The sequence below is a fragment of the Haliotis cracherodii genome, unplaced genomic scaffold, assembly GCF_022045235.1.
Source record: "Haliotis cracherodii isolate W230 unplaced genomic scaffold, xgHalCrac1.p SCAF_12, whole genome shotgun sequence".
Classification (NCBI taxonomy): domain Eukaryota; kingdom Metazoa; phylum Mollusca; class Gastropoda; order Lepetellida; family Haliotidae; genus Haliotis; species Haliotis cracherodii.
The window spans coordinates 20068543-20078719 of record NW_027266267.1 but is presented as its reverse complement, the minus strand read 5'-3'; positions in this window follow the sequence as shown (position 1 = coordinate 20078719).

Genomic DNA, 10177 nt, shown 5'->3' with positions numbered 1-10177 from the left:
AGTGAGCTGAGCTGTCAATATGACATCACGATAGCTCACAACCTCACTGGTTACTGTTTATCGGTTGACATGACATGTAAACACTCCCTCTTGGACCATTTGAAAAGAACAATAACTGCACTGTCACTCACCATCAATGAAACATTGCCAACACTTTCAACAAAGCCACACCTCTTTTGTTTTTAAAACCTTACTGCCTCGTCGTCTTCAGTGAAGACACAAGTTACAGAAGGATACTGTGAAAAGACCAAGATCGATTTTTTCTTCGCTTCTATTCTCCTGTCGGGTAGGAATAAATAACAGCAGTGTTTTGTAATACATTTCAGATATAGTTTGTGTTGTTCAAATTATTTGCCCTTAATGAATAGCATTTCTCAAAGGAATTAGTTCTTGCATAAATCATGAATCTGGGTGACAGTGAATCGTGAAGACGTTCATCATGATATCGTCAAGTTATAAAATAGTTCTGTGTCGTTTCCGCTGAACACGTGTCCTCATGACACAAACTTCAAACTATTTCAAACAGAGGTGTCAGCAAGGTTGTGTTCGCGATAACTGTACAGTACGTGAAGCCCATTCTCGCGCCGTGACATTGCTGGAACACTGCTAAAAGCGGTGAAAAACCATACTCCCTCACTCATTCGTATTGAGGAGTTCAGGGTTTGGGTCACGTGGGACATCGTTTCCGTCACATGTTTTCATTGCCCAGCAGCAATGTGTCTTAGCAAGGTCACACTTGTCCGAAAGCTCCTCATGCCGAAGTCAGTCGATCCATGACACGTGGCGGGTTCCATGCAGTGACCCAGGTTCCCCGTTGATTGACATGCCAAGTGTCGTTTGCATAAGGCCATCCATATTTTTTGTATGTGTTTCTCCCCCGCAGCCTAAACTAACAAGAGAACGGGCGGGCGAAATAAAATATATTACTCATTAGAAATGTCTATCAATAATTGTGTAAGTTATTGTATGACATTTTTAAACAAAAGTTTAAACACTTGGTTCTAGAATGTAGTCTTTGAATTAATTTATGATGTCGCTTTGCTCCGGAAACGATTTTTTAATAAACAACTGAAGAAAGATAAAGTTGACCTGGTTCTTTGTATGACCTGCAATGGTAGGTCTAGTAGTATTTCTTTTATTAGATCGGTGCGCAATTTTCCACAGCGGCAGGAAAACTTTAGACACAAAATTAGATTTTATATCAATTCACGTCGGAAAGGAGATAAAATACAGACAGCCTCAGATACTTCGAAAAGATGTTCAGATATATATTTGTTCACCTTAATTCTGTCATGTGCGTGAACATGGATTTTAACATTTTTTTCATCAAGCTCATTCAGGCCGCTGGCCGCACAGATCATCCCCTCTTGTAAACTAGTTGAACACATGTTTGGTTTCGAAGCTCAAAGCAATAATGTTTCTCTCGAATGCATTTTTTCTCCATCCATGACGAGCATCTGCCATACTGTCAATGCCTCGACAATCTTCCTGGTCAGTTGATTTCAACAATGTAATACACACAGCCTCATTCACGATGCATCACAAGATTCCTTCAAATACCCACCACGTGATTGGGGTTACGACCTTCGGATGAATTAATACATTAGATTGCATTTTTAGAAAAGAATATTTTCGTTGATATTATTTTTAAAAAATACCTTGTATATTGTACTTTTGAATTTTACAGCGGATTTCCTTTCTAAAACATTTTTTTTTACCCCGTTCTGACCGCGCGATCTCTTACCAACCACGCCCAAAGCATCAAAGTTGGTTGCTGCTTACAACTGTCAAGAACTTTGCAAGTTCGCCAACTTCATTATGAGCAACAAAAATTTTCATGTGGCGCTTAATTGACGGAGAGCTGTTCGAGATGATCAGGGAGCCTTTAGTCATTTCGATTATGACATTGGTGACTTTATCGTGGAGAAAGTTCCAATTCAAGATGACATAATTCCGATCGTCAACTCGAATCGACAAGACGGCGCTTCTCTTCACGCCCTTGCAAGTGCAACAGGAACTTTGACAACTTCAGTGCCGATCCTTTGGATTGGTGAATCGTGTCACAACGATATTTCCTTGTGGAACCAGATAAAGCCGAATATGTATGTTCATAGTTCTTTTGTCAACCATGCGTGACACAGCACAGGCAATCGCAGTTAGGGAATGGTGCGGCCACCATGTTGCAGAAATTCGTCGATTCGAAAACAGTGTGGCCCAAACTTCTCGACTGAGCTGAGCTAAATATACAAAGTGTTTTGAGAGATCGTAGATACTCGGACTTGAAAAAACGGATATTAAACGTTGCAGCAGATGAAGGATTGGTGTGGACAAAACGGGAAACTGGTCCCTGATTGTATTTCAAAAATAGTGCGCGATGTGTTTCCAAATCCCCCAAACAATAAATACATGGGACAAGTGTGGATCTAATGGTCAAACTGTGTGTGAGAATACTGTAAAAGGAAAGGAAATCCATAATACAAGTTGTCTTGGAATATGTGTATTGGAGTTTTCGTTTGTCGTAAGTTCAATATTATCTAGATAGGATCATATGTAGGTCAAAACATCAAGTATATTTCGTTACGTATTTATGAGTTGCTTATGTGCATTGTTATGTTGATACACGTGACATGTTCATATATTGTAGTCAAGCTTAGAAATATTGGTGCAACTTCTGGTGCTTCCAATTAGGCCCCTTCCTAAACACGAGTTGAAATCTCTGCGTAAGGATTTAAATTTTATAAACATAATCTGATAATTGTCTGGTATAGATCTTACTGTTGAAAGCCCCTTCCGAAACACTAGTTGAAATATCTGTGTAATAATTTAAATTTTATAAATATAATCTGATTATTGTCTGGTATAGATCATACTGTTGAATCCAAATGACCAAAACTAAACAAGTATCTGTAATTTTCGGATTGAACTGAAAGAATCTTGTCATCAATTTCGTATTTATGTATCGTTACTGTTACATAAACCGAAACCGTTGTTCTGGTGCTGTTCTGTCGTAAAAGTACCCAAACAATATACTTTGACAACAAATTCATTAAATACTAATACACTGAATGTGTCACATATACACATGACCATGTGCTTTGCTATTTATAGCACAACCCTAACTAAGCTCCACCCACTGTGATTGATGCAGGCCTCAAACACGATCGATTCGATTTTTTATGATAAAACTACAGAAATTTTATTGACTTATATCTAGATATGGAGCCATTTGTGGTATCCAGGGTTTGTCATTCAGGTTGATACAAAGTTTGTGTGCGTGAGGTTTTCAAAAACCTTCTCCCGACACTCGGTTGTTTACATTGTCTGTCATTGGTCGAAACTGAAACACCGCCACCTTGCGGGCTATTTATAGTCAGGTTGGGGTTTTAAGCGAAACAGTGACGAGAATTAAGTTTTTCCTTGGAATATTACATACCATCTCCAATAGACAATATTACAACACTATCACAGATTTGTACTTAAACATGCCAGGGCAGGAAAGATACAACATCAGCCCCCTTTGAGGATGCAGTAACTAACAATCTCATGCCCTGATAAAACACGAAAAGTGTTTGCCCATTATCTCAAAATCCATCAAGTAATTACATTTCTTCAAGACTACCTCCGTAAAGAAGCACATACGAAGCTTTGAAATATTTATCCCGTGTGGTGGAAAAGTCAATACAGCTAATCAGGACAACCGTCACTGCGATTATCTCATCACACCGGATACACATCGAGGACAATCGCCTTTCAATAAATATTATTGCGGATACCTAGAATGGCAAATACGCTTGTGACAAGGTTCCAGACTGAATGACCGCCCTCTTGTAATTGTATTGCTTGTGTATATACCAACGTACAAAAGTAACTGTCCTTCATGTTAAGTGGTTTAAATGTAATGTTATTGAAATAACAACATAATATTTGGTCATTCGTTTTATTATAGTTTTATCACAGCAAACTTATTGTCCAAACCCCATACTTGGTAACAGGATAACAATGTCAATATCGGGTGTGACCACCATTTGCGTTAATGCCGACGAGGCATCCACAGTGTATTGTACATCATTTGATTGAAAACAACCTGGGGATGTTGTTCCAAATGTCAACCAAAGACTGATCAAACTGACATGTTCTGTGGGGAAGAGGTCTGGAGAAAATATCTGAGTGAGTGAGTGAGTATGGTTTTACGCCGCTTAGGTAGGTACTACAGCGTGTGCAGACAAATATGGCGTCACCCGAACATCGAGAGTTTATTTGAATTTTATCAGTTTTCTTATTTTCTTCGCCAATTTACGGGTGAACAAGATCATCAACAGTATTGGCCTAGGTTTGTTTGTATAAAATCCGTGGTACAAACCGCTCAAACGTGAAACAAGTCAATAGAATTATGACTTGTTTAAAACAAAGAAACAAAGAGAGAGCTAGCCAGGCTTAACTCATGACGGTCTAGCAATAATTGCAGAGACAAAGAGATCTACACCCACCGTCACAAGGGAGCAATAAAAAATGCATGTTGTCTCATTTATCATGTCTGTATAAAATCAATGCTCGTGAAAAGAAACGAATCAACTGATCGCGTGGACATACCCGGAGACTTGGTTGACGGCGTTGCTCATGATATCAACCATTGGTTTGCCTGGATCAGACTAGGTAATTTATTTATGTATACTGTAACATAGACGGAATATTGCTGACATCAACGAACAAAAGCAAAATTAACTACCAACACATCTTATCGAAATTTCAAAGATGGACTGACCTTAGAGCAATCTTGACCAATTGATACATACAGTCTTCCCTTTGCATTGGACCACCACTGTGGTAGAGCGTCCGGAGAGCGGAAGGTGAGGGGTTCGATCCCCGGCCGCGTCATGCTAAAAGACGTCTCTACACTTACCTTGGTCATATCATCAATCTATTTGATTCCGAAAGATTGAAATGTAACAAAGTATAGCCCCATATGAGCCCAGCAGCGAGAGCGACTACCTGCACGTCTAACCTCGCCGAGGCCTGTCTGCCACCATTGGCAGTCAGTGTTACGAGAATTATCTCCCTTGACTATCGCCGCCGAGAACCAGAAGCTCCACATTTGACCTTCTGGGAATTTCTTTCCAAATTCGTGTTTACATTGTTGTAAATTTCACAAAGCCCCTGTTGCCGGACAGTATTTTTTTCAGTGATTCTATGTCCAAAAAACTCATCAGTGGCTAAAACCCAGATTGGTGTATGTCCATGTCTATATTCATGTCCAGTCAAATTCTTGACACAGGTCACATGAAAGGGAGATTGAGCCACTTAGTTTATCATTAATCAACTTAGAATGTGAACATTGGGAGTCAATTTTGTGATCTTTCAGTTCAACTACTGAATACAAATTGATGCCTTCATTACAGTAAGATGTGTGAAGTATGTGATCTCTCCTTTTCTAGGTTGGTCAGCACCATACCCGTGCTTTCGGGTTTCACCAAAGTGGTAAACGTCTGAAACCTGCATCACTTCGGGCTTTCCTCCCACATTAAGCTGACATGCCGTGATATAACTGGAATACTGTTAAAAGCGGTGTTAAGCCCAACTCTATCACTCACTCCTTTGGGTGAAAACTTTAGCCCAGAATGATAAGAATACACCAACTGAATTTACCAATGGAGACTGAACAGTATGGATGGACCAAACGTCTTTGGTACTCACATAAAAATAACATTTATCTGTGAGAGAACATTAATAATTACTTTTGATTCAAAAAACATTTAGATTAATTGGTATTTGTTCGCTTTATGTGAAATAAATGCATGTTGTTTTAAAGTGAATATTACACAGCAATTCAAATTTTAAAACAGTATTTACTCAAAACTTGTAAAAGTGGAGATAGGACATTATGGTTCTCTGGTGACGCTAAGTGTATTCAGTCACAGGCTCTGCCTTCCCCGTCGGACATGTTACAAGACCAACAGTAAAGACACCGTGGCTCATTACTCAACTCAACTCTCTTGTGTGGGATCATTGGGCCCCACCATTCTCATACCCTGGATATCAGCACGTAACAATAAAATATACACCACATGATTCCAGCTCTTTTCAACAAAGCCGTAACCTTTACTTTCAAAACCTATGTTTTCATTCCGTCCAACACACACCAATTCCTTGGCAAACACCAACAGTAATATATTATTCGCAATGATGCTCACGTGCAATTCGATTTGTTTTATGTGACAAGAGAGGTTTTTTTCTAATATGTGCATGCAATTAGGGGTCTTGTTTGCTATCGAAAGTTATTTGCTTATCGTTATCAACAAGCTTCTCACGGTCGTTATGGGTGTTTACTTTGTCAGTTATTGTTGGAAACAATGACGTCAAACACAATGCACACAAGTAGCTTGTGTTCGCGATAACATATTTGAATTTGATGAAAATGTATGATTTCTAGGTCGGGGATAAAAAAATTAAGGGATATCGTCACAAGAATTAAATAATACCCTACTACCTATGAACCTTGACAGTATAACTACTCTATGACAGGCGTTGTAATTGAGACACTACGGTATTAGTTAGCTCTAAATGATTTACATGTTTTCACTGAAAGGAGGAAATAAACAAGTTTAGGGTCCCGCACAACATCATTTTTCCGCACATCAGGCAGTACACTTTATTTTATCGTTTCGTTACCAGCAATTGGCGTAATATATAATATTATATAAATTAAATCCCAGTAGGGAAAAAAGATACTTTTCAATCCCATTATTTGGATTACATTATCTCATAGTTTTCCAGGGGCGCCCTGGTTGTCTTGCAGTAAAGCGCTCGCTCATCACGCCGAAGGCCCGGGTTCGACTCCCCACACAGGTACAATGGGGGAAGCCCCTTTCAGGTGGCCCAATATTTCTAAAAAGGGGCATAAAATCATACTCACTCGTTCCCTCATTGTTTTCCATAACCTTTCTTTCTTTCTATTTTGTCCTTTTCCCTTGAGGATTTTTTCAACAATTTTGCAAAATGACCGTGAAAATGGCAAAATCCTTGGCCATTAGGAATAGAATTCTCTATGAAGTGTGACGTCAAAGCTTTTCAACTTTTACACACTAATGCAGCGTCGCCTCATTTGTGGTATTATTCTTTGTGGAAAAGACAGATATTTCATTTGACATTTATAATGATTTCCTACATTTATATAAAATAACGACGTCGCAACGGATTTTTAAATTCAACAAGATCGGTACCAATCTAAATACATCAGAATGATGTATGATATGAATAACTTTAGAATCCAATAAACCGCATCAGCATGTACAACGACTTCATTGAACACACATTTTTGTCCGCGATGTACAATTTTCTTTGCAAGTATCGTGATTTGATTTCGGTTGAAGGCAATCTATAGACCGGTTTTCATCTTGTATAGTCATAACTGTTAAAGGTTCTTTAATGTGTAACTGTAAAATGCTAGCTGGTAGATATGTTGCCAATCGTCAACAGGTTTTTATGTGTTATTAATGTACAACTTACGCTAGTCCCGCCATGGTGCAAGTACTTTATATTTTAAAAGAATCTCTCAATTTCTTTGCAAAGACATACATATATTTATTTGTTTGATGTTTAAAGCCGCACTCAGAAATATTCCAGCTATATGAAAAGCGGTCTTACATTATCGCGTCCGCAAATACATTCCAGTGATTGACATAATGATCATTGATCTACGCAATCATGCATCAGCCAAGTCAGCGAGCCTGATCACCCGATCCTGTTAGTCACCTCTTCCTATATAAACCTTGAGTTTGAAAATAATAACAAGGAGTTTTATGATAGTGATGCCAGAACTATCCAATATTATTGTTATTTGGTTTTAAGCTACTAACAAAAAATAAACAGTTGATATATGCTTCCGGTCTGTCCGTATTCTGAATACCGTAAACAGTTTACAGAAATATTAACACGAAGAGGGCAAAGTCATCGATATCACCCGCAATGGTAAATACTTCTTTTTGATATAAAATATTTACGATTTTCAAGATTAATTGCCATGTTTCATTTGTTTCAAAATTCCCAAGCTATCAAAAGGCTCCGGTTTATCAGCAGACTAATCCATGTGCAAAGTTTCGCAAAGGAATATTGTATGCTTTCAAGAGCTACCCCAGAAACGATATCTTTCACAGATAGACAGATTCGAGTGACCCTTTATCATTAATACAGAATATCGCTCTGCAACCATTGATTATTAATTACGCCATCAGTGAATAAACTGCATGCATGTATATGAATACATGGGTATCTCTACCTCCTTCTGTAAACATAATGTTTACGGGTATATATATCCTAGTGTAAATGTGTAAATATGTGTATGTGTATGTATATATATGTATTCATGCGTATACAATTGTATATGTGTATGTATGTACATGTAGTGTGTGTATGTATGCATATATGTACATTTATATAAGTGTATGTATGATTCTGTAATTATATATGTAGTCTTGCATGTATTTTGGATTAATGTGTATATACAAGTAAACTGTGTCTATAGGCAATTCTTATGCATGTCTATGTAATTTTTGCAAACATTATGTTGATGTTCTTGTGTAAATATATTTCTCTTTGTTACTATAAATGTAATATGTGCATATGTGCCATCTAAGTTGGATAACTTTTGCCCAATCCCGTTGACCATATATGTCAAAAAAATATGTTTAAAACAAACATAGACTGACGGAGGGACCCACGTGTTGTGGGGGATAAAAATAATAAGTAGAATGTTATACATACTTGACTTGTACACATGTCCTTGAACACAGCTTGCAGATGACCCCGTGTCATCACGGAGCATTGAACACGTTCCATCTACATCAGTGAATGTAAATGCGCCACAGTTAACTTCTGACAAACACTGGACGCTACAATCAGCAGTAGAGTTGGCTGCGGTGTTTCGAAGATGCGCCATGAAAACTTGTTGTATTCTCGTAAAGTCTACGTTTATACATAATGTATTAGTCAGTACTAATTGACCAAGATGCAACACAACGAAGATCCGCAAGAACATGACCATAGTTTGCAACAGTACTGCTCGAGATATGGTTGTGGGAAAGCAAGACCCTGATCAACTGTAGCTATAACACACTGAGTGTCTGATGATTACAACATCACAACTACTGAGTTTCAATATTGATGACATATGCGGTAGTACTACCCTACTATTAGAAGGCGATGCCTGTTGGAGTTAGCTGAGCTGTCGATGTGACTTCACGATAGCTCACAACCTCACTGGCTGCTGTTTATCAGTTGACATGACATGTAAACACTCCCTCTTGGACCATTTGAAAAGAACAATAACTGCACTGTCACTCACCATCAATGAAACATTGCCAACACTTTCAACAAAGCCACACCTCTTTTGTTTTCGAAACCTTACTGCATCGTCGTCTTCAGTGAAGACACAAGTTACAGAAGGTTACTGTGAAGAGACCACGATCGATGCTTTCATCGTTTGTATTCTCCTGTCGGGTAGGAATAAATAACAGCAGTGTTTTGTAAAATATTTCAGATATAGTTTGTGCTGTTCGAATTATTTGCCCTTAATGAATAGCATTTCTCAAAGGAATTAGTTCTTGCATAAATCATGAATCTGGGTGACAGTGAATCGTGAAGACGTTCATCATGATATCGTCAAGTTATAAAATAGTTCTATGTCGTTTCCGCTGAACACGTGTCCTCATGACACAAACTTCAAACTATTTCAAACAGAGGTGTCAGCAAGGTTGTGTTCGCGATCACTTGAGTATTATTACAATTCGATGACACCAGAGTCAATACGTGAAGCCCATTCTCGCGCCGTGATATCGCTGGAACACTGCTAAAAGCGGTGAAAAACCATACTCACTCACTCATTCGTATTGAGGATTTCAGCGTTTGGGTCACGTGGGACATCGTTTCCGTCACATGTTTTCATTGCCCAGCAGCAATGTGTCTTGGCAAGGTCACACTTGTCCAAAAGCTCCTCATGCCGAAGTCACTCGATCCATGACACATGGCGGGTTCCATGCAGTGACCAAGGTTCCCCGTTGATTGACATGCCAAGTGTCGTTTGCATAAGGCCATCCATATTTTTGTATGTGTTTCTCCCCCGCAGCCTAAACTAACAAGAGAACGGGCGGGCGAAATAAAATATATTACTCATTAAAAAATGTCT